This window comes from Mya arenaria, chromosome 7 (genome assembly GCF_026914265.1).
Source record: "Mya arenaria isolate MELC-2E11 chromosome 7, ASM2691426v1".
Classification (NCBI taxonomy): Eukaryota; Metazoa; Mollusca; class Bivalvia; order Myida; family Myidae; genus Mya; species Mya arenaria.
This window is the reverse complement of record NC_069128.1, coordinates 32802517-32825903: the sequence shown is the minus strand read 5'-3', so window position 1 is coordinate 32825903 and position 23387 is coordinate 32802517. Positions and strand designations below refer to the sequence as shown.

The following is a 23387-nucleotide window of genomic DNA, read 5'->3' as shown; positions in this document are numbered from 1 at the left end:
ATATAGATCTTGCTATAAATGAGCATAAAAACACAATTAAGACAACATCATTCAAGTCACTCAATACAAGTACTGTGGCTACAATACAGGCACAAGTTTAAAAATAAACAACACTACTCTAATAGTATAAATAGCATTAACCAAAGTTGAGTAAAAATATTTTTCATCAAAGCATAATACATTTACCATGACTAATATTAAAATTACAATAAAATCCTGAAAAACATATATCATGGCTCAAATCAGAAAGGCAAAGTAGTTCTAACAATACAAAGAAGAGTAGAATGTTACTTTGCATGTTTATGAATGTTGTTGCACCTACTTTTTGAACATACACAATCCCCATGAAAAAAGAATGTGAGTAAACAATAATATATTTATAAGTCTGTTGATTGTGAAGTTTTTGGCCTTTGATAATGAAATATATTTAGATTTAGTTTCAAAGAACTTACTTTATACTTTGTAAGATTGAGATTTTCTGTACACCTTTTGAGAATACAAACAGGACGTTATGCACTAATAATGTACCTCGTAATAATATACCTCGTAATGAAAGATATTGTTTATGTTGTAATCGTAGGGACATAGAGGATGAATATCACCTCATAAGTATTTGTCCATGATATCATCAGTTACATGTAACTTATTTAAAACAATGCTGTTTATAATGTATATATTCCATCTGTATTCAAATTCCATCAGTTATTGGAATCATGTAATAAAAGGATGCTATGAATGTTTGTAAATATATTAAAGAATCAAGTGTTATACTCAACTCACTTAATAATTTAACTTGATATAGTAGCTCTGAAACATACCCTCACTGCCAAAGTTAACATATTACTTATTTGGTATTCAATTTACATAGTATGTTTGCTTATTTCATATTTCATTATATTCTGTTTGTAAGTTTAGACATGTGGAATGTTTATATGTATAACTATATGTATTATGACATGTACACTTGTAAAAGTCTTGTAGATCCTTCTTTGAATAAAGTTTTAGACTTCTTGTAGATCCTTTCTTGAATGAAGATCTTTAATACTTTGAGGTCATTTCAAAATGAAGATCTTTGCTTCTTAAAGGTTCTTTCTTGAATGAAGTTCTTGACTTCTTGTTATGGTTTCTTTCCTGAATGAAGTTAATCGTTTCTTGTACATGTAGTACCTTTCTTGATTAAAGTTCTTGACTACTTGAAAGTCTTTCCTTGAATTAAGTTCTTGACTTCTTGTATGTATGTCCTTGAATAAAGTTCTTTCAAGAATTAGGTTATTACATACTTTAAATTCCTTTCTTGAAAGAAGTTAGTCACTACCTGCTTGTGATCTTTTGTTATTTTAATTGTTTCAACTCTAATCCCAACCAGGGGTTTGACTATGGTCTCAAAGAAATATTAAATTACTGCAAACATTAATGTATACACAAATTTATTAATACAGACTCACCTTAAGACCACAATAAACAATACACCAAAGCCTACCAATTAAAGAATAAGGTTTTAGTGGCAGGTTTGCGGTTTGGTACTGGGCTTGTCCATGCAGTTTTCAGCATTAGAAGAAGAGAAGAAATGGTGCCAGAAGAAAGCGGATGATTGAAATATCCTTTGATTGATGTATAGTGACTGTGTAACATCGGGAAGGACACACACACACATATGTTGAATGTGGTTATATTTGGAAGGACAACGAAATAAAGTGGTTGTGGTTTTGTTTAAAAGGACACAGTCATATTGAGACTGTGGATTTGTCTTGAAAGACACAGACATAAGGTGACTGTGGTTATATCTTTAAGGACATAGACATATGGTGACTATGGTTACATCTGGAAGGACACAGCACTATATATTCAAATGAAACTACTAATGGCCAGACATGATTTTTGCTAGAAAATAAAAAAATAGGGCTAAAAATTAAAATAGGGCTAAAACACTAACCCAAATTACTTTATCTATGATATACGAATACATCTATTTATGCATCATCTATGATTCTTTTAAAATGTATACAAAAATTACCTATGGTCATTCACGGCAGGGTATCACAACTTCAAATGATGGTTAATGAAGCTTATTTGCGGGGTTTCTGAGCAATTGATACTATTCATTATGTTTCATTTTTGTTAGTCTATTTTAGTTCTTAATACATTTCTATTGATTCTAAAATTTCAAATTCCATCAAGTTAACAGAGCCCTGAAGGCCCTGTATCGCTCACCTGATCCAGATTCGAACTTGGCCTAAAGCTAAGCAATATAAACATTCTGACTAAGTTTCATGAACATACAGTCACGAATGTTACCTCTAGAGTGCTAACAAGCTTTTCCTATAACTTGACATAATGAACTAGTTTTTAACCACACATAACCCGGATTAAATATTGGCTTAGAAATTATTAATATAAACATTCTGACCAACTTTCATGAAGATACAGTTATAAATGTGATCTATAGAGTGTTATCAAGCTTTTCCTTTTCTTATTAACGTGACTGGTGCCTCCTACCTTGAACTCGTTCCTGCATTATTTACTGCCTTTGGTCAATTCTTCAATTCTTTCACTGCCCATGGTAAGTTATGATATTGTCCAATGTTGGTTATATCGGCTTATACAGTAGGTTCTATCAGCATCCATGGTTGTTTCTATCAACATCCAGGGTTGGTTTTACCAGTGTCCATGCTTGGTTCTATCAGCCTCCAGTATCCATGGTTAGTTTTCAGTACGCATGAAAGACTAAAAACAGAACATTTTGGTCATGCCATCTAGTTTTCCATATACCATGCTATGTCCTATCTTATCATACAAGTTCCTTTCTACATTATGCAACTCAAAGTCAACCTTTTAAGTTTAAACCACTTGTCCCCTAAGCACTTCCATGAAAGGCCAAGTTAAAAACAAAACACATGGCCTGAAAGAGTTTTATAAGGCCACCTTAGGAGCACTTCTGTTAAACAATCTGGCATGTTGTTAGTGGAGAGTAGATTACATTGATTTATCGTTATATAGTGAAACTAGCCCTGCATAATGTTGGCAAAGGTTAAAGCAATCCAACATAGCTTGAACAAAAAATATAAAGGACCTTTAAGTTGTAATTTATATATATACTGTATACAATTACTGCATTGATTTACCTTTATCTTTTACTTAAGTGTATGCTGACCATCCCTGACTGTCACTGCCACCTATGGCCATCCAACCACAATTATTCTAAACCTTTCAAAACCTAAGGTTATTCTAACTAAAGATTGCTTTTTTGAAAATGCGCTTGTCCCCGCTATTGTGTGTTGGTATCTGAGAAAAAATAAATGATGAACATGAAATTTGTAATTTTGGACTGGAGATGAACCAACAGTGAAGTTTATTCAACCGTATTATATATTTAAGCGAAAAAGAGTTGTTGATTAATCCTGGAAAATGTAAACAAATTTTGCATTGTTTGAAGTTCCTGGGCGCAAGCGTTATTCAATTATTGAATGGAAACCATTTTTTCAGCTCAATATAATCATGACCTTGACCTTTGACCTACTGATCAGAACATCAATAGGGGTTAAAGTGTTCTCGAGTTACTGAGCGGTAATCGTTTCTTCACATCAATGTCACAGCAACCTTGACCTTTGGCCTATTGATCTCAAAATCAATAGGGGTCATCTACTAGTCATGACCGACTAGCATACCAAGTATGAATTTCCTGGGTGCAAGCATTTTTTATTTATTGAGCGGAAACAAAGTGTGATTTTCAGACTGACGGTATTAAGTCAAGTATTAAGTTCCTGGGTACAAGAGTTCTTTAGTTATTGAGCATAAATCATTTTTAAGCTAAATGTCACCACCAAAATATCATTTTTTACTTGAAGATAATCTTGAACATTAAACTTTTGATCTCAAAATCACTAGGGTTCATCTTCTAGTCATGATCAACTAGCATACCAAGTATGAAATTCCTGGTTGCCAGTGTTTTTTTTAGTTATTGAGTGGGAACCGTTTCTTCAACTGAAGGTCATGGTGACCTTGACCTTTGACCTACTGATCTCAAAGTCAAAAGGAGTCATCTACTAGTCGTGAACAACTAGCATACCAAGTATGAAGTCCCTTGGTACAAGCTTTTTTTTAGTTATTGAGCAGAAACCATGTTTAAGCTTAAGGTCACTGCCAACATATCCTTTTTTTTCCTGAAAGTAACATTGACCTTTGACCTTTCCATCTCAAAATCATGCACAACTAGCATACCAAGAATGCATTTCCTTGACTCGAAGGATATAAATTTATAGAGCGGAAACCATTTCTTCACCTCAAGGTCACGGAGACCTTAACCTTTGACTTTGTGACCCCAAAATCAATAGTGGACGCAATTTGTCTCCACATGAATGGGGGAGACATAAATATTAACTGTGAGCTTGATGAGGCTATTTGGCACATTTTATTGTCACTGTTGAAATGGGAGGTCAATATGGGGGTTTCTCTCAAATGCACAATGATATAAAACCACTTACTTCTTGCAATGCCTTAAGAGCTAATGCTACATAAGGTCATTAATTGGTTCTATAAACTTATTTTATATCTATAGGTTCACACATGCATTCTGGAAATTAAAGACACATTTGTGCTAAATGATAAAAAATAATGTTGTTTTCCATTGGCAATCACATTTATGACAAATTTGCAAAAGTGGTACCAATCTGAAAAAAGGCTATATTTCGGAGATAATTTTTTAAAACATTTTCTTAATTTGATATTAGCAGAGCACTAAAACTTTTAGGCTGATTTGGTATGTCAATTTTAAATTCAAATTTTTATAAGAGTTTGAAATGATACAGTCATATTGCTGGCTATTTACCAACAATTCTGTGTAACCGAGTAATTGCAATTATCACAATAAACTATAGTTTTTGAAACATCAGAATACAAATAATTATTGTCTTATTGCCTTTTCTTCGACTTAACCATCTTTATTAATCCGCTGACCGTTTTCAAGCCATTCCCTAACAAATCAGCTAGATAAGACCTGATGATCTCTTTATTTCATATCGTGTTAGACTTGTATTGATCTTTATGCGCGTAGCTTTATTAAAAAAACGATTATTAGGAAAATTGCTATCAAATATTCGCGACACCTTTGCCGTTTCTAGCCAGAATATTGGGTCGCGGTCGCCCCCGCTCCTACATGACTACAATGGCACGATGGTATATAATCACTAGTAAAAATGTCAACTTGCCTTGTCAACGTTTACCAAAGTACATCAGTTATTATTTTGGAAAAGTCTTGCATCCTTTTGTAAAACAAACAAAACAAAGCTTAGGCAAAGGAAGTCTGGAAATTAATATGCAAAAGCTTACCATGCTGCTCAGGAAAATTATTTCTGGCTAGAGATGTTGCATTCACAGCTCTGCTGGTAAATCAGACTGATGCTTCAGAAGTCCATGTACACCCACAGCAGTATCTGCAAGAGGAGCGTAAAAATCTAGATAACTGCATACAGGGTAATTTATTTAAGAAGGTTTTATCTAGCATTGAGACATTCACAGTTTTGGTAAAGAAGAGGCCGATAAGGGCCTATGCTCTACTGGCATGGCTCTTGTGGTCATTTTTAATCAAGAGCATGTATGTATGGGTAAAAGGCAACAGACATAAATATTACATTTTGTGTTTGGGTTACCTGAAAACGTTGCACGTTCAACATCTCAGGACAGAAAGTATTGTAAGTAGATCTCTCTGCATAAACTATTTTACTATGTGCCAAGTAAAGGTCATCAAAAAATGCTTTAAAACTGTACTCATGGTCGAAATGTATGTAGTTTAAAAAAAAATTGGTCAAAGACACGGGTATCAGAGGACAGCAATCAAAATCAATGTTTAACATTAATGCTCATTTTGAACTGTGTTGCTTGTCATTGCATTTTAGTAACAGTTACTTTGACCTTAGGGACCCTAAACGCAATCTCATGAAAGGTATCAATAATATCTTCCTTCATACCAAGATTGATTAAGATATGTCAACCTTTTAATGTAATACTAAAGTTATTCAGCTTCAACTTTATATCATGTTTACTCAAGGTATGTCAACCCTAACAAAAGTAAATCTGTTTTAACTGGGTTTTTTTAAGTAACAATGACCTTGACCTTAACTCTAGGAACACCAAATACAACCCCATGAAAGGTATACATGAAATCTTCCTAAAGGTCAAGATATGTCTACTATTACTGAAATCGTTCAGTTTCATATGTGAGTTTGACGCCGCCTTTCTGCCCGCCCCAATACCGTCATTTGTCGTCACATAGTGAAACCTAGTTAAAAAGGATATATTTTCAACGTTTACAATTTATTAATTTGACGTTTAATAATCAGTGCATGACAATATTCTGTAAAACATGCATTTAAAATAGATGTGTATTTAAATTGGCGAGCACACATGCATTTGAAATATAAATGCAGTAAAAAACACTTTAACTTTGATGATTAGTTGAATATTTCCATATTTAAAAACAAAGTTTAGTTATTATTCAAACACAAATGATTTCATGCTAATTGTCTATTTTTATTGTAAGGTGATTAGACACTCATAAATGTTTGTGGCCGAATGAATCAGATATTATCATCACTTACAAAATATGCACAAAAGGGCATGTTTACCTAGATAAATGTCTTAGGCCTAGAAAATATGCAATGAAAACGGTAGAATTGTATATTTTTTTGACAATGCCGATATACAGCCATGTGTGTGTTCTCAATACGGAATTTAAATTACTTTCACGTAATCGGACAATTTATTTTTTATGTGGCTGCCAAAAACATGGACTTTTGCATTAAAATAGTATTGTTTCACGTATCTTTGTTTTGAATATGAAATGCAAGAGTGATATTACCTGAAGGTGAATGTGAAATTTTAGCAAAATGTTCTTCTTGATATGCTTTTTTATTATGACTACGGTTACAATATTGAAAAGAAACCTCACTCAGGTAGAGATACATGTACATGTGGGTTGAATACATCTTCAATGTACCTTTAACATATCGAAGACTACCGCTGTTGAAACTTCCTTCTGTGTTATCATCTGTGTTTTAATATATCAGTCTATCCTGTCAGCTCCTTTCGATTCCATATTGTGAATCTGCAATGAAGGACAGCATGAAATGGTTAGACTATGCATAGAAGTGAAAGAACCATATACTCTAGGAGAACTAGCTTGTGCATCTTAAATCACACTGTCTTATGGGAGAGTGGGTACATCTATGCAGCATTATTGCAATTGTATTAGTATTGGAGGATAGATCATGCCAACTCGAGTATGTGTTTACCACCATTTTGGTGGTAGTTTTTGGATATTTGAAGCAAAATGAACACAACAGAACTACCAAGAAAGATTCATAATTATATGGATTGAAATTTTATGATACTGCCACAATTTAAGAAATACAGTGTTTCTTTTACGCTATATAAATGTATATAGAAATCTTGTTTTTGTTTAACAAAGGTTGTAAGGCTAATTTCTCCATGTGAAAGGAAGTGATTAACAATACCCCTTTGAATACTCTTTTTTTCATACTTATGAAGTGCGGTCCAGATTTTCTTTTTCCCTGAAATCACACCTTTCACCACGGTTTTTCTTATGGGTAAACTCAAAACGGAAGTATTTTAACTGAATTCCTGTTATTTGACCTTTTAAGTGTACCCAGTTATTAAAAATAACAAGAGCTGTCACAATATGTGACGAATGCCCCCGATTGTGACATTGACCTATGAACAAGGTCAGTACATGAAAACTTGATCTTGCCTTTACATGTCAAACACATATGGCAAGTTATTTTAAATTGCCTCTAGACATAAAAAATACCACCCATACTTGACAACCGACACTGTTATGTCCTTATATATGCAGCATTCCATTGTGAATAAACACCCAAGTGTGACCCTGACCTTAGAGATAGGGACACGGGTCTGTCATGCGACACATCGTCTTGGTATGTGCAACACATGTGGCAAGTTATTTTAAAATCTGTCCATACAAGGGAAAGTTACAGCCCCGACACGACAACTTATACTCTATGTCCTTATATGCAACACTCCGTTGTGAATAAACACCTAAGTGTGACCTTGACCTTAGAGGTAGGGACACAGGTCTTGCACGCGACACGTCATCTTGGTATGTGGAACACATGTAGCAAGTTATTTTAAAATCTGTCCATACAAGGGAAAGTTACAGCCCGGACATGACAACCTATACACTATATCATTATATACAGCACTCCGTTGTGAATAAGCACTTAAGTGTGACCTTACCCTAAGAGGTAGGGACACGGGTCGTGCACGCGACACGTCGTCTTGGTATGTGGAACACATGTGGCAAGTTATTTTAAAATCTGTCCATACAAGGGAAAGTTACAGCCCGGACAAAACAACTTATAATCTATGTCCTTATATGCAGCACTCCGTTATGAATAAACACTAAGTGTGACCTTGACCTTAGAGGTAGGGACACGGTTCTTGCACCCGACACGTCGTCTTGGTATGTGGAACACATGTGGCAAGTTATTTTAAAATCTGTCCATACAAGGGAAAGTGACAGCCCGGACACGACAACCTATACTCTATGTCCTTATATGCAGCACTCCATTGTGAATAAACACCCAAGTGTGACCTTGACCTTAGAGGTAGGGACACGGGTCGTGCACGCGACACGTCATCTTGGTATGTGGAACACATGTGGCAAGTTATTTTAAAATCTGTCCATATATGGGAAAGTTACAGCCCGGACACGACAACCTATACTCTATGTCCTAAATGCAGCACTCCATTGTGAATAAACTCTAAGTGTGACCTTGACCTAAGAGGTAGAGGCATGGTTCTTGCAGGCGACACGTCGTCTTGGTATGTGGAACACATGTGGCAAGTTATTTTAAAATCTGTCCATACAAGGGAATGTTACAGAACGGACACGACAACCTATACTCTATGTCCTATATGCAGCACTCCATTGTGAATAAAGACTAAGTGTGACCTTGACCTTTGAGGTAGGGACACGGGTCTTGCACATGACACGTTGTCTTTGTATGTGGAACAAATGTGGCAAGTTATTTTAAAATCTGTCCATACAAGGGAAAGTTACAGCCCGGACACGAGTTATTGAGCCGGACACACAGACGGACGGACGGACGGTGCGATTTTAATATGCCCACCTTCGGGGGCATAAAAATGATTTTAAATAAACAAGAGGGCCCTGAAAGCGCTGTATCGCTCACCTGATCCAATAAAGATCATAAAGAATAACATTCAGATCAAGTTCCATCAATATATGGTCATAAATATGACCTTAAGAGTGTCAACATGCTTTTCCTCAATTTGGCCTGGTGACCTAGTTTTTGACCGCACATGACCCAGATTCGAACCTGAGCCAGAGATTATTAATATTAACAACCTCTCTAGTGTTAACAAGCTTTTCCTTTAATTTGACCTGGTGACCTAGATTTTAACCCCAGATGACCCCATATCAAACTCGTCCAAGATTTTATTGAGGATAACATTCTGACAAAGTTTCATTAAGATTGTGCCAAATTTGTGACCTCTAGAGTGTTAACAGTTAAATTATTGACGATGGACGATTGACGGCAGACGACGACGGACACAGGGCGATCACAATAGCTCACCTTAAGCACTTCGTGCTCAGGTGAGCTAACAATCATCCTGCACACTGAGAGGACTTGTCGATCGCCTGCTTACTCGCAGTATTTCATTCAGTTGCCTGCACACTGACAGGACTTGATGATTGACTGCAAACTGACTGAATTTGATTCTCATACCTGCACACTGACAGGACTTGGGATGATTTACTGGACACTGACAGAATTTGATTCTCATATTTGCACACTGACGGGACTAAGGTTTGGAATCGTACAGAAGAAATACTATCGATAATCGTTCAATGATCGATTATTACAGTGGCGGATCTACCGGGGGGCACATAGGGCCCGTGCCCCCCCCCCCAGCGGCCGGCAAGTTATGTTTTTTTGAGGGCACACATTTATTGAATTAACTGTACAAACAAGTTGTTTTGCCACAATTTAAATTTTATGTAAGCATTTGAGCAAATAAACAGTATGTTTATGGAGTGTATTTTAGTATAGGAAACGACAAAGTCTTTTTAAAAATGACATCGGGGCCCGATCATTTTATAAAAAGAATCAGCGCCATTTTACACAGACAGCTGATCAAAAGTACACAATTATTGCTGCAGTTATACGGGTAAGTTGCTTTTCATAATGTCATTGTGTGCCAATAAGATGTGTGTGCATGACGTGCATTTAACAAAGTTTAAATTCAAAAAGTTTCCGCTTTGAAACTTTCTATTTCGTCCTTTATTATCGTATAGTTATCTAAAAAATATGCTAGAGCCCTTGTAAGTAAATACATAACAATTTATTTGAAACAACTTTTTTGAATTTGTTGTCAAGTTGTTTTTACTTCAGATAACTTAAATTTATAATAATGACATTCAAAGTACCTACAGTACCGTTGAGTGCAATCAATATACTTTGTGAAGGTTTATATAGCACTAATTTTAAAGCATAAGTATGGGTGTCTGAGGTGGACGAGTGGTTAATGACTTAGCCTGTTAGTCCGTCAACCCTAGTTCGATTCCCCAGAACAGTTAGATATCTTTGTTGTTTTTTGAAAGGTTTATCTCAGTAAATGATATCTTTTTAATTCAATTTATCTGCCAAACATCATTGACAGAGAAGACAAATGTTTATTCCATGTCATTATACGATTAAACTAATACATTCAAAAAAAAGTTTGATATGTTTATAATTAATTGTGCCCCCCCCCCATTTAGACAGTCCTGGAGGCGCCCCTGTATTAATCGATTAAATTATAATTTGAATCTTCATATTAAGGTCAATGTGAGGTCTTGGCTGCAAATTAACTTGTGCCTAACATAGCCTAAATCGCAGTGATGATATAAACACCATGTGCAACAATAATGTTGTGACATACAACCATGTGCTTTAAAAGGTTTTCCATGTTTCGTTACAATGTTCGAGTATTGAAATACAAATGTATATATATATATAATATAGCGTTTTAGGATACATTTTCTATAACGTTGTTCATAAGATGAGTCAAATCAATCTTTGTTTTCATATTATTATTTTACTTAGTTCCCGAGTTAGTTTGGGTTTTCCATAGTTATATTTAGAGGTCAATCTCAGAACGAGGCTGCTCATCCTAAGTAAGGCCCTTCTTTGGTGCAAACACTATTTGACTAGTAATCCATCTAATTTCACATTGTTTAAAAATATAAAGGCTACGGAATTGAAATGATTCCGTATTTGTTTATAATGTATTGCTTTTTTTTCTTCCTGATAATGAAAAACAAGAGGCCCAAAAGGTCCTATGCTCTACTGGCTGGTTTTGTGTGGTCAACATCACTGTTTTTGAAAAAGAACCAACCCCTTATGGGTAACTGAATACTCAAAACTGAAGACTGTATCATGTTCGCAAGCATTGATTACACAATAGCATTTTTATACTATCAAGGTCCATAATCTAATAATTTCAAGGCCCATAATCTAGGCATGCATGGGCAGATCCAGCTGGTTTTCAAAAGGAACCGAGCTCTTATGGATATGTAGATACTGTACAAGTTTCATCGAGAAACAATCAAAACTAAAGGCTGTATCATGTTAACGAGCAATTGTTTACTGACATACTGATTATTTTATACCATCAAGGGCCATAATCTAGGCATACATGGGCGGATCTGGCTTGTTTTCGAAGGAATCGAGCTCTTATGGATATGTAGATACTGTACAAGTTTCATCGAGATACAATCAAAACTGAAGTCTGTATTGTGTTAACGAGCAATTGTTAACAGGATTTTTATACTATCAAGGCCCATAATCTTGGCATGCATGGGCGGATCTGGCTGGTTTTCGAAAGGAACCAAGCTCTAATGGATATATGATCATGATCAGGTTTCATCAAGATACAATCAAAACTGAAGACTGTATCGTATGAACATGAATTGTTTACAGACGCACGGATGCTCATACTACGTACAAATAACTATCGCGTAAGCTCTTCTGACCTTTGGCCAATAGAGCAAAAATCAAAAGCTCATTTGGGGAAAATCGGTATCTGCAGCGCTTACTCTGGGCTATGACAAACTAGGGTAAAAATGTCCCAGCTAATACTTTAGCGAATAATCAAAGTAGTTTTAAAACAACATCTTCTAAAATATGTACTTTGGTAATCGAATATTCGATCGAAAGAATTACTGAATATTCGAATATCAGTTTTGCCATTCGTTTGCATCCCTTATAGATACACAAACAATAAACAGTGTACCGTCCAATCAAATCAATATACTGCCTTAAACTCTAAATATCAAACATCAGAACACCTTCAGCACCTTCCACTAATATCATCACTTCTCTACAATCTAGGTCAACATCACCTTCCTTCACATGTTCAAACTCAAATGTTTCTTTTAAAAAATTCATTAAGGCTTATTCACTATCCACAAATAAGATAAGATTGTAGCTTAAAATAATCTACATGAATCTTCAATGGAAAAGTCAAATTATTTAATTTATCATTAATAAAGAAAAAAAATTCTTCTAAAGAATAAAGTGTATTAGAATTATTTGAATCTAAGAACCTAAAAAAAGAACAATAATTACCTTAAAAGGATTATGTTGAAGACTTAATTTGTTTAAATCTATTCCCTTGTTCCAAAAAAATAGAAAGTAGAGAAATCTCCAACAAAAAGGGAGACCATGAAGCAATACTTGCTGCCCTTGCTTCAAGAGTTACTGTTACATATCATACAGATTTTAACAGTTTATCAATTTTGTTGTTTTTGTTGTTGTTGTTGTTGATCAATCATGTTCTTTGGTGTATTTTTGTAGAGGGTCACCCAAAGAAGCTTACTGTAAAGTTTAATGGAAATTGGAGTAGTAGTTTTAGAGGAGAAAGTAAAATAGGAAGTTGGCCATTTTGTTGTTGTTGCTATTGTTGTTGTTGTTGTTGTTGTTGTTGATCAATCGTGACCCCTTAATGTATTTTTGTAGAGGGTCACCAAAAGGGGCTTCCTATTAAGTATCATTGAATTGAGAGTGGTGGTTTCAGAGAAGATGTTTTTTTAAAGCAAAACAGGAAGTCAGCAATTTTGTTGTTGATTGTTTTAATATAAACCCAGTCTCAGGAGATAAATTAATTTTCTGTTTTATTTCAGGTTGTAATAGACAAGTTTATCTATAATGAATTTATTTCAGTGCTCTTATTTTATTTATTTGATCGTATATATATATATACTGTAAGTTTAGTTTTCTGAACTTGTAATTGCATTCAATGGTGTTTTAAAAAAGATTCTTGTTTTGCGACTCAGATATGTGCACATGCATATATTTGTCACATTGTTTAGTATTTGTATGTTTCTTTCTTTTTGATGAGGCATTTAACATTTTATACGGTGCTAGGGAGACAACTTAAATAACATTTTTGATTGGTGTGATGAATATCGGATAACGGTACCTTAAATTTGTTTGATTAATATATTTTGCATAAATTATTCCCGTATTACATTTATTTTAGAATTGGAGGACAAACTTTCCCTTATGGGGGAAGTGTAATGGGGTGTTTTATTCATATGTTCATGTTAATTTATCATTGCCTGCTTGCGTTTAGATTGCGCGTACATTATTATATAGTGTGTGAGAGGGTGGTCAGTGTGTATGTATTTAAGTGGTCATTTTAACAACTATCATTTGGATAATATTAGAATTCATTCATACATGTAATTACCCGTAACATTCTATCTCTCAGGCATTGCTGTCCTGACACTTATTGAATTCGCATCTGAAAAATGTTTTCTACTTTTTTGCATTGTTGTTAAATAATACTTATTACACTGCTGGCCTTTTTCTTTTTTTAATTGGAAATAAAGAATATAAACGGACTGACCCATAATACTTGTATACCCAGACTACAGTTAAAATATACATCAGCTATTAAAGGAATCCTTTGGACTGAGTGGTGAAGGCATCAGTTTTCTTTTTTTCTTGCCTGTTCTGCAGTGGGTTTGCACCCCAATACAGCCAGCTTATTTTAAATACTTTAATTGTTGCTGTTTTTCTGCAATTTTGGTTTCAAAGAGTCAAATAATTATAAAATAAGTCTTCAGGTACATTTAAATTGATCCAAAAGCATAAGTGAGTCCCTTAAAGTACTTTAATACTACAAAAACTTTGTTTTATAAAAGTTTGAAAAAAAAAAACAAATTAAGAAAATGTAATCAAATTGGAATTTTAAACGTAACTTTAATGGACAAAATTTAAAATATTTCCCACACATTAAAGTTTTCTTGTCTTAATACAATAACCATACAGGCATATTTGCTACCAATAGACAGAGCTTCAACTAAGCAATAACTAACTATTCAATTATTTGTATGGTTGGTTTGATTTCTTCGGCACATTTGAGTTTGGTTGGCCCTCAACTACAGACTCTCTCTCAACATCATTCCAAGAGAGCAAACTTGTAACTACAGACTCTCTCTCAACATCATTCCAAGAAAGCGAACTTGTACAATTTAATAAAACTTCCTTCACAATTATTGTAGAATAATAAATTTTAACTTGAGCATGCTCAATCTTCTAACATTGTGCACAAAACAGTTATTTCACCGAAAATCCTTGTTATTGAGATAATCTTCTGTGCAGTGTTTTATTTCAATAGCTCAGAGACTGGTTACAAACAGTGACAAAAACCCCGATAAGAATTATAAAACAAGAATGTACCTTGTTGTGTTTTTTGACTTTGGTCTTGCATGCTGGTCTCAATCTCAGTGGAAGTTTTGTGAAACTCAAGTAGGCCACTGCCATCATAATTTCCATTTTAATTTGCCGCAGCTGTAGCTCCAGCCTGTAATACATTTTAAAACAAATTAATAAAATCCTAAAACAAATAAAAATGGAGGTGCATTAAACCTAAAGGTAAGTGATCAAGAAGCTTGAGTGAAAAATACTCATTTTTAAAGCTGCAGTCTCACAGGTTGACAACATATTTCACTTTTTGTCTTGGAATGAGCCAATTTCGGCACATTGTCTGAAAACCAGTGATACAGAGCTGCTGACAAAAAAAAGTTGGTACATTGTAAGTAGTGTAAGTATTATGTACAAGGAATGTCGTATAGTGTAAGTATTATGTACGAGGAATGTCGTATAGTGTAAGTATTGTGTACCAGGAATGTCGGTACAGTGTAAGTATTATGTACGAGGAATGTCGGTACAGTGTAAGTATTATGTACCAGGTTTGTTGATTAACTGTGTAGACAATTTAGAAGTTTAAAAGCTGCACTCTCACAGATTGATTTTTTTGACAACTTTGATTATATTTGGTCATTAACATACATAGGGACATACATCAATATTGTCTAAGTTTAATATAGTTTTAAATTAGTTTTGTTCAACACAAAGAAAATGATTTACAATGAACAGACCCATGTGAGTGGGGCAGGTCATATTCATGCATCTGAAGAGGATGACCTTTCAAAATTTGGCAATTAAAGTGTCTGCTATTTAATAAAGCTAAAGTGACATCCCTCAAAAATTAAACATTCAAGACATGTTGTAAAAACTACACAAGCCTATAAGCCTTGCACTGGTGAACTGCTTTCTTGGTTTTATTAAATTCAAATTTTATATAGACAGGCTTGTTCAAATAATGTGATGCTAAGCACAGGTGTACACATAATAATTTGGTATTGTTTCATGAAGGAAAGAGCTTCTGGCATAAATCATTATCTGCATGTTTTGGAAAGTGTAAAGGCTTCCGTTAAAGTTTAAAGTATATTACTCCCTAGATTAGATATTGGCTCATACTTCCAAAATTGATTCTTTGGATGTACAGAAACTTCCATAATTTTGAAGAAAACTTCCACAGTTGAGAGCTTGGAATTTAAAAATATCAACACCTGGTGTCAATATTACTTTGATGGTCACAATTTGAATCAGGCTTCAAGAAGTATGTATTTTAATAATATAAATCTCTGATTATGGCAACTTGCAAATTATTTGATTTTTTACTTCAAGCTGAAAACTGCGAGAGACCTAAACTTCCATTTTTCAGTAAAAACTTCAAGTAATGATTGACAGGAAGTTAATACTTCCAGTTTCAAAGTCTTAAATATACACTCTTTAATACTCCCAAATTAGATTTACTACAATTAATTCTTTGTTTTAATATCCACAAAGGATGAATAAATGTTGAAAACAATTGTTCTTAAGAAGGATACGGAGTTTAATTTGTAATAAATGTGCATAAAATTAAAAGACTGTATTTCTACCCTATGCCACTATAGTAGATCACAGTAAATCTTTTAACTATCACCAATCATTTAATATTTTTGCAATTTTCTGTTATAAAATACAGGGTTACAAACTTACTTATCAGTTTTAAATATTGTACATAAATGCATTTTTTAGTAAGTCGTTAAAGGTTTATCAGTAAAAAATTATGTTTGTTTACATGTGTATATATTGATTTTGATTAAGAGTGTCACTTTAATGAAAGCCCTGGAGCGTTATCTAGAGAAATCACAGGAGTGGTAAGGATCATGCATGTCAGAAAACAAAAACATAATTTAAAAATATTCAAAAGTGGATGTTATTTACTTGGCACTTAATATCACTATTTTCAATTCTTGCTTATCAACATATACTGCAGAATGAAAAAGAGAAGATAAATCATAAAGAATCACAATAATCGTTACATACTTTTGAATATCGAGTTCTCTGCATCTGTATCCCAATAGGAGGGAGCATCAGTTTTCTCCTCCACCAATACAGGAAATGGTCCTGTTAAAAAGGAAAAAAAAGGGTTAACATAATTATATATCAAACTGACTGAAAAAAGTTGACTTAAAACAAGCACAGCACACAGGAGCTTGTAATGTTATACAGTCATTCGGTCTTAGTCAGCAATATACAACCAGGTTTCTGTTACAAAATCAAGCTTCTTTATTGTGGTTTTGCTCTGAAAACACATATGCAAGACAACTAGATTTAGCCACTCAGATATATTTTTTTACATTTAGTAAATATTTTCAATACCTTTTTTCAAATATAATTATGTGGAAAGTGTCGGTCGGGTCAAGAAGCTTAAAATTCCAGTCGTAATGAAGTATGATGGCACAGGAAAAGTCCGGAAACAGACAGTGATATATCGGACAACTCATTTTTTATACAATGGCTGACATGGCGTTATTTGTACTTAACACTTAAATTTTGTTATAAATATTCCTTTTCAAAAAAAATCCGAAAAGAAAAATGCAAGAATCTGTTGATGGAGAATATATTGCGCCATATATATTTGACAGTTTTAATGCTTTCTACACAAGGATAGTCCATTTTGCAACCAAACACTCACAATTAATAAATATGACTAAATAAAAATGAAAAAACCAATATACACTTAAAATGTCAATACGACAAAACAAACATGAATAATCCGATATACTCTTTAAAAATTGTCATCCAGCACCACATTCATAAACTCATTTCTACAATGAAAGCTTTGCTAACAATCAATCATTTTAAGCTTTAGGGCCATGGGTGCAGGCATTGTCAAGTTATCACACAGACAAGCTTTTTGCGTTCAAGGTAACTGTGACATTGACCTTTGACCCGATGACCCCTTCCACATATATTAAAAGGTGTCATCTACAGTTAAGGCCCAACCCCCAAGTCAAATGTGATGATCATAGGTCCAGGCTTTGTTGAGATATCTCTGGGAGAAGCTTTGTTAACCTTTTTGTGATCTTTGACCCAATGAAATCAAAATCAAGAGGAATCATGAGACTGCTGGTCAGGCCCAACCTTCATGCCAATTTGATGGTCCATGAATTGTTGTGTTTGACTTCAAGGTCACTGTGACCTTTGACCTTTGACTTGAAGACCCCCAAAATCAATAGGGGTCATCTACTGGTCAGACCCCACCTCCAAGTCAAGATTGAGGGCCATGGGTGCAGGCATTGTCAAATTGCCAATCGGACAACCATGTATCTTTAAAGGTCACTGTGACCTTAACCTTTGACCCGATGACCCCAGCCTCCATGTAAATTTTGACGACCATAGGTCTAGGCATTGTTGATTAATCACTCGGACAAGCTTTAAAATCCTTTTACCATTTAAGGTCACTGTGACCTTGACCTTTGACCTGATGACCTCATATTCCTCTAATGGTCATGCCCTATCTCCATGTCAAGTTTGATGACCATATGTCAAGGAATTGTTGAGTTATCACCCCGACAAGCTTTGGTCTACCGACGGACGGACGGACGGATCGACCGACCGACATGTTCAAAGCAATATATATATACCCCTCTTATTCGAAGGGGGGCATAAATATCAATGAGTAGGTGTGCAAACTAAATTGTTTGAAGTCAGTTATTAAGCTAAGTGTGAACTGACTTTAATATTGTGCAAACTTAATTATTTGAAGTCAGTAATTAAGCTAAGTGTGAACCCTTTGAAGTCAGTTATTAAGATAAGTATGAACCCACTTTAATCTTTCTACGAAGGATTATTGCACAATGTGATAATTTAGATGCCCTATCATCTCTAATTAATAAGTCTTTAATATGTGCAAATTATATTTTATATTTTAAAACATTTTAATTATCAACAAATGCTGTTGTTTGATTAGCAATTACTGGGTATGTAAATTTCATACAAATATCTTAAAAATATTATAACTTACCTTCAAATATACATTTAAATAAAAAGGAGTGGTGGCTATTTGACCAAATTGGGGCGTTTTGACCAAATTGGGGGCGTTTTAACCATTTTTTTCCAAGTGAGGGCTATTGACCAAAATGGGGCCTATTTGGCTCAATAGTCCAAGTAATTGTATGACGGAATTTTTTTACGATTTTTGATATGGCAAATCCTTCACGTACAAATTCTTTTGTATGTATGAAAAGTGGGTAGTTATTTGGGATTCCGGTTTAAGGCATATTGCGTCTATAAATTATCATAAAAACAAGAAATATTACCAGATAATGTTAATTGAAATTAGTTCCGTACACAAAAAATTTCCAACGAATAATTATGAGTTTGAACGGTTTTCTTCATTTCATTCTGTCAAAACATAGCAATATATACATGAAGGGCACCTGCAAGGCTTTAGGGCACAATTTTAAAATAATCGGATTCCGATGGCCAAGTTGTTATGATTGTACATGTATTTGTGAGGTCTATTTGAAGCTTGTCGGTGGTGGCAGCGTTATTACGATTGGGTTAAGTTGTTCCGCTTGGCATAATTGTTGTGTGTGCCAGTCAACCTACGTTTTATTTGAAAGGTAAATAATGTGTTAAAATCATGACATTTGTGTTTTAATGCATTAAATGCTTGTTTTGTGCAAAATAACTCTTCACTTACATGGTAAAATATGAATATAAACCTTTATGATCAATTTCAGCCATAAAACTCCACTTAATACACATTCAGTATTTTTCAAAACACCCTTGTTTTTTTGTACCAACCAGTTTAGACGTACGGGATTGGAAGAATCCTGTATAACATGTCTATTATTTTAGACTATTTGCCTTAAAATGGCTAGTTGACCAGGTAGCTACAATAATGAGCGATCAGGGATACTTTTTTATTATTTTGACATTTCATGTGTATCCCTGTTGACCAGGTAGCTACAATAATGAGCGATCAGGAATACTTTTTTATTATTTTGACATTTCATGTGTATCCCTGTAACGCTACAACTCTCTACCATTTAACACTGGGCGAAACAATATATAGTAATATTATGCATCGATGTTGAATAATAATGATATAATTGTTCGAAATGTACCTGACAGTGATCTTAACTGGGTTGGATTTGTCGTTAGAGTCGTTATTTTCACATAAATATACTCTGGGTCACGAAATGAGCGTAGCAGTCCACCATTTTTAAACATGTTGATTTTTATCGAATAAATTTGTACCCATCCGTCAATGATTGTTAACCCTGTGCGCAGTCACAGTTATCCTCGCTTTTCTATGTATTGTGCAGAGCAACGCAACAGTGTTCAAAAATGGTGATACCTAATCATCATCATCATCATCATCATCACGAACATCATCATCATCATCATGATCATTCTGCAGTAGCATCAACAATATAACCATGCACATGAACATCTCCTATGCTATATGAACTCTTTCTTTTTAACGTGTCCTTATATATACTTCAACTATAACAATAACTTGAAAGATGTTTTAATAGTTATAAGATAAGTCTCAATGAAAAACGTACATACAAAAAAGTAATGGTTATCAGTCTGCCATAGTCTAAAAATCGTCAAAAGATTGGTTGCCGGCCATTTAGGTGGACTAGTTGACCAGGTACCGTTTTAATACAATGATTTTAATTCAGTTAGGGTTAGGGTTGAGGTTTTTATTTTTACGCATGTATAGAATTGAGATGTCAATATATTGTTTTGCATTAATTTGAGACGCGACACTATCACAAGATCATGATATCCGAATCTTTGTTCATCCGATCTCTAGGTACCTCTGCTCATGGTGTTTAAATAGGCATGGTTTTGCTAAACATGATCATTGAACCGAATGTTTCGTTGATGCCTTTTAAATCACGTCCATCCACCCATGCGATATATTAGTAAGGGCTGCACACGACAACAATTATTCTTCGTCTTTTGCTGTTTTTGTTGTGTTTGGCATATGTTGCAGGCAACTACTTAGCAGTCCCGTGGTAGCAGGCAACAGTTTACGGCGTTGGAAATGATCGTTTTACAATAAAAATATTTTGTATGCCCAGGTCGGGGATCCCAAATTTATTTATATACCATTTTCATACAAACTATTTTGACACCTGTGCTTCTTGAGTGACAATGTACTTACTTATGTAATAAACGCCAGAAAACGTTAACGATACAAACGGTTATAGAATACTACAAAACAAGATATGCCACCCCGCAAGCGCAGATCCTGATAAATCGGCGACCACTATCTTAGACATTCAATACGGAAGGCGACGTGCGCGTGACGTAGGGTATGGTGAGACGTAAATTTCAATACCAGAACCAAGCTCCTATCACTCTTGGTTCCGAAGATACCTTCGAGATTAGCTCCCCCTTAGTAGCTATATGGGAGCGCGTTTTGTGTACGAAATGTCGCGAATTTGCGCGTACTTTGACGCTGTTGAAACCAGTCAAAAACTATCATCCCGCACACCCCAAGGGGTGCATCTTGAAGGGTTTAGCGTCCCCTACATGGAAAAATTGGTCCCAGCCTGATCACGTGTAGGGATGCTAAGATATCTTCGAGATTGCCGACCCCATTTTACGGCATTTTGTGCTGCATTTTAGTGTATAAAATAACGTTATAGGCGAATGGAAACGGTCACGTAATAACGACAGCGATGCACCGACGTGCGCGTGACGTAGGGTATGGTGAGACGTAAATTTCAATACCAGAACCAAGCTCCTATCACTCTTGGTTCCGAAGATACCTTCGAGATTAGCTCCCCCTTAGTAGCTATATGGGAGCGCGTTTTGTGTACGAAATGTCGCGAATTTGCGCGTACTTTGACGCTGTTGAAACCAGTCAAAAACTATCATCCCGCACACCCCAAGGGGTGCATCTTGAAGGGTTTAGCGTCCCCTACATGGAAAAATTGGTCCCAGCCTGATCACGTGTAGGGATGCTAAGATATCTTCGAGATTGCCGACCCCATTTTACGGCATTTTGTGCTGCATTTTAGTGTATAAAATAACGTTATAGGCGAATGGAAACGGTCACGTAATAACGACAGCGATGCACCGACGTGCGCGTGACGTAGGGTATGGTGAGACGTAAATTTCAATACCAGAACCAAGCTCCTATCACTCTTGGTTCCGAAGATACCTTCGAGATTAGCTCCCCCTTAGTAGCTATATGGGAGCGCGTTTTGTGTACGAAATGTCGCGAATTTGCGCGTACTTTGACGCTGTTGAAACCAGTCAAAAACTATCATCCCGCACACCCCAAAGGGTGCATCTTGAAGGGTTTAGCGTCCCCTACATGGAAAAATTGGTCCCAGCCTGATCACGTGTAGGGATGCTAAGATATCTTCGAGATTGCCGACCCCATTTTACGGCATTTTGTGCTGCATTTTAGTGTATAAAATAACGTTATAGGCGAATGGAAACGGTCACGTAATAACGACAGCGATGCACCGACGTGCGCGTGACGTAGGGTATGGTGAGAGGTAAATTTCAATACCAGAACCAAGCTCCTATCACTCTTGGTTCCGAAGATACCTTCGGGATTAGCTCCCCCTTAGTAGCTATATGGGAGCGCGTTTTGTGTACGAAATGTCGCGAATTTGCGCGTACTTTGACGCTGTTGAAACCAGTCAAAAACTATCATCCCGCACACCCCAAGGGGTGCATCTTGAAGGGTTTAGCGTCCCCTACATGGAAAAATTGGTCCCAGCCTGATCACGTGTAGGGATGCTAAGATATCTTCGAGATTGCCGACCCCATTTTACGGCATTTTGTGCTGCATTTTAGTGTATAAAATAACGTTATAGGCGAATGGAAACGGTCACGTAATAACGACAGCGATGCACCGACGTGCGCGTGACGTAGGGTATGGTGAGACGTAAATTTCAATACCAGAACCAAGCTCCTATCACTCTTGGTTCCGAAGATACCTTCGAGATTAGCTCCCCCTTAGTAGCTATATGGGAGCGCGTTTTGTGTACGAAATGTCGCGAATTTGCGCGTACTTTGACGCTGTTGAAACCAGTCAAAAACTATCATCCCGCACACCCCAAGGGGTGCATCTTGAAGGGTTTAGCGTCCCCTACATGGAAAAATTGGTCCCAGCCTGATCACGTGTAGGGATGCTAAGATATCTTCGAGATTGCCGACCCCATTTTACGGCATTTTGTGCTGCATTTTAGTGTATAAAATAACGTTATAGGCGAATGGAAACGGTCACGTAATAACGACAGCGATGCACCGACGTGCGCGTGACGTAGGGTATGGTGAGACGTAAATTTCAATACCAGAACCAAGCTCCTATCACTCTTGGTTCCGAAGATACCTTCGAGATTAGCTCCCCCTTAGTAGCTATATGGGAGCGCGTTTTGTGTACGAAATGTCGCGAATTTGCGCGTACTTTGACGCTGTTGAAACCAGTCAAAAACTATCATCCCGCACACCCCAAGGGGTGCATCTTGAAGGGTTTAGCGTCCCCTACATGGAAAAATTGGTCCCAGCCTGATCACGTGTAGGGATGCTAAGATATCTTCGAGATTGCCGACCCCATTTTACGGCATTTTGTGCTGCATTTTAGTGTATAAAATAACGTTATAGGCGAATGGAAACGGTCAC

General features: G+C 35.7%; 1 long non-coding RNA gene across 4 annotated transcripts in view; it reads right to left on the bottom strand.

The window, feature by feature from the left end:
• LOC128240163 (uncharacterized) overlaps positions 1–20730 on the bottom strand; it is a 37180-nt gene extending 16450 nt beyond the window's left edge. For 2 of the 4 annotated variants that reach the window (XR_008262064.1, XR_008262067.1), the window contains exons 1-7: positions 19856–20128; positions 16764–16844; positions 14787–14910; positions 6992–7099; positions 5326–5429; positions 3123–3282; positions 2497–2724 (exon numbers count right to left, since the gene is read on the bottom strand). This is a non-coding gene — a long non-coding RNA (uncharacterized LOC128240163). Of the gene's footprint in view, positions 1–2496; positions 2725–3122; positions 3283–5325; positions 5430–6991; positions 7100–14786; positions 14911–16763; positions 16845–19855; positions 20129–20557 lie in introns of those variants that run through there. The other 2 variants (XR_008262066.1, XR_008262065.1) reach the window with 2 other exon arrangements.
• Between the last annotated feature and the right edge of the window lie 2657 nt (positions 20731–23387).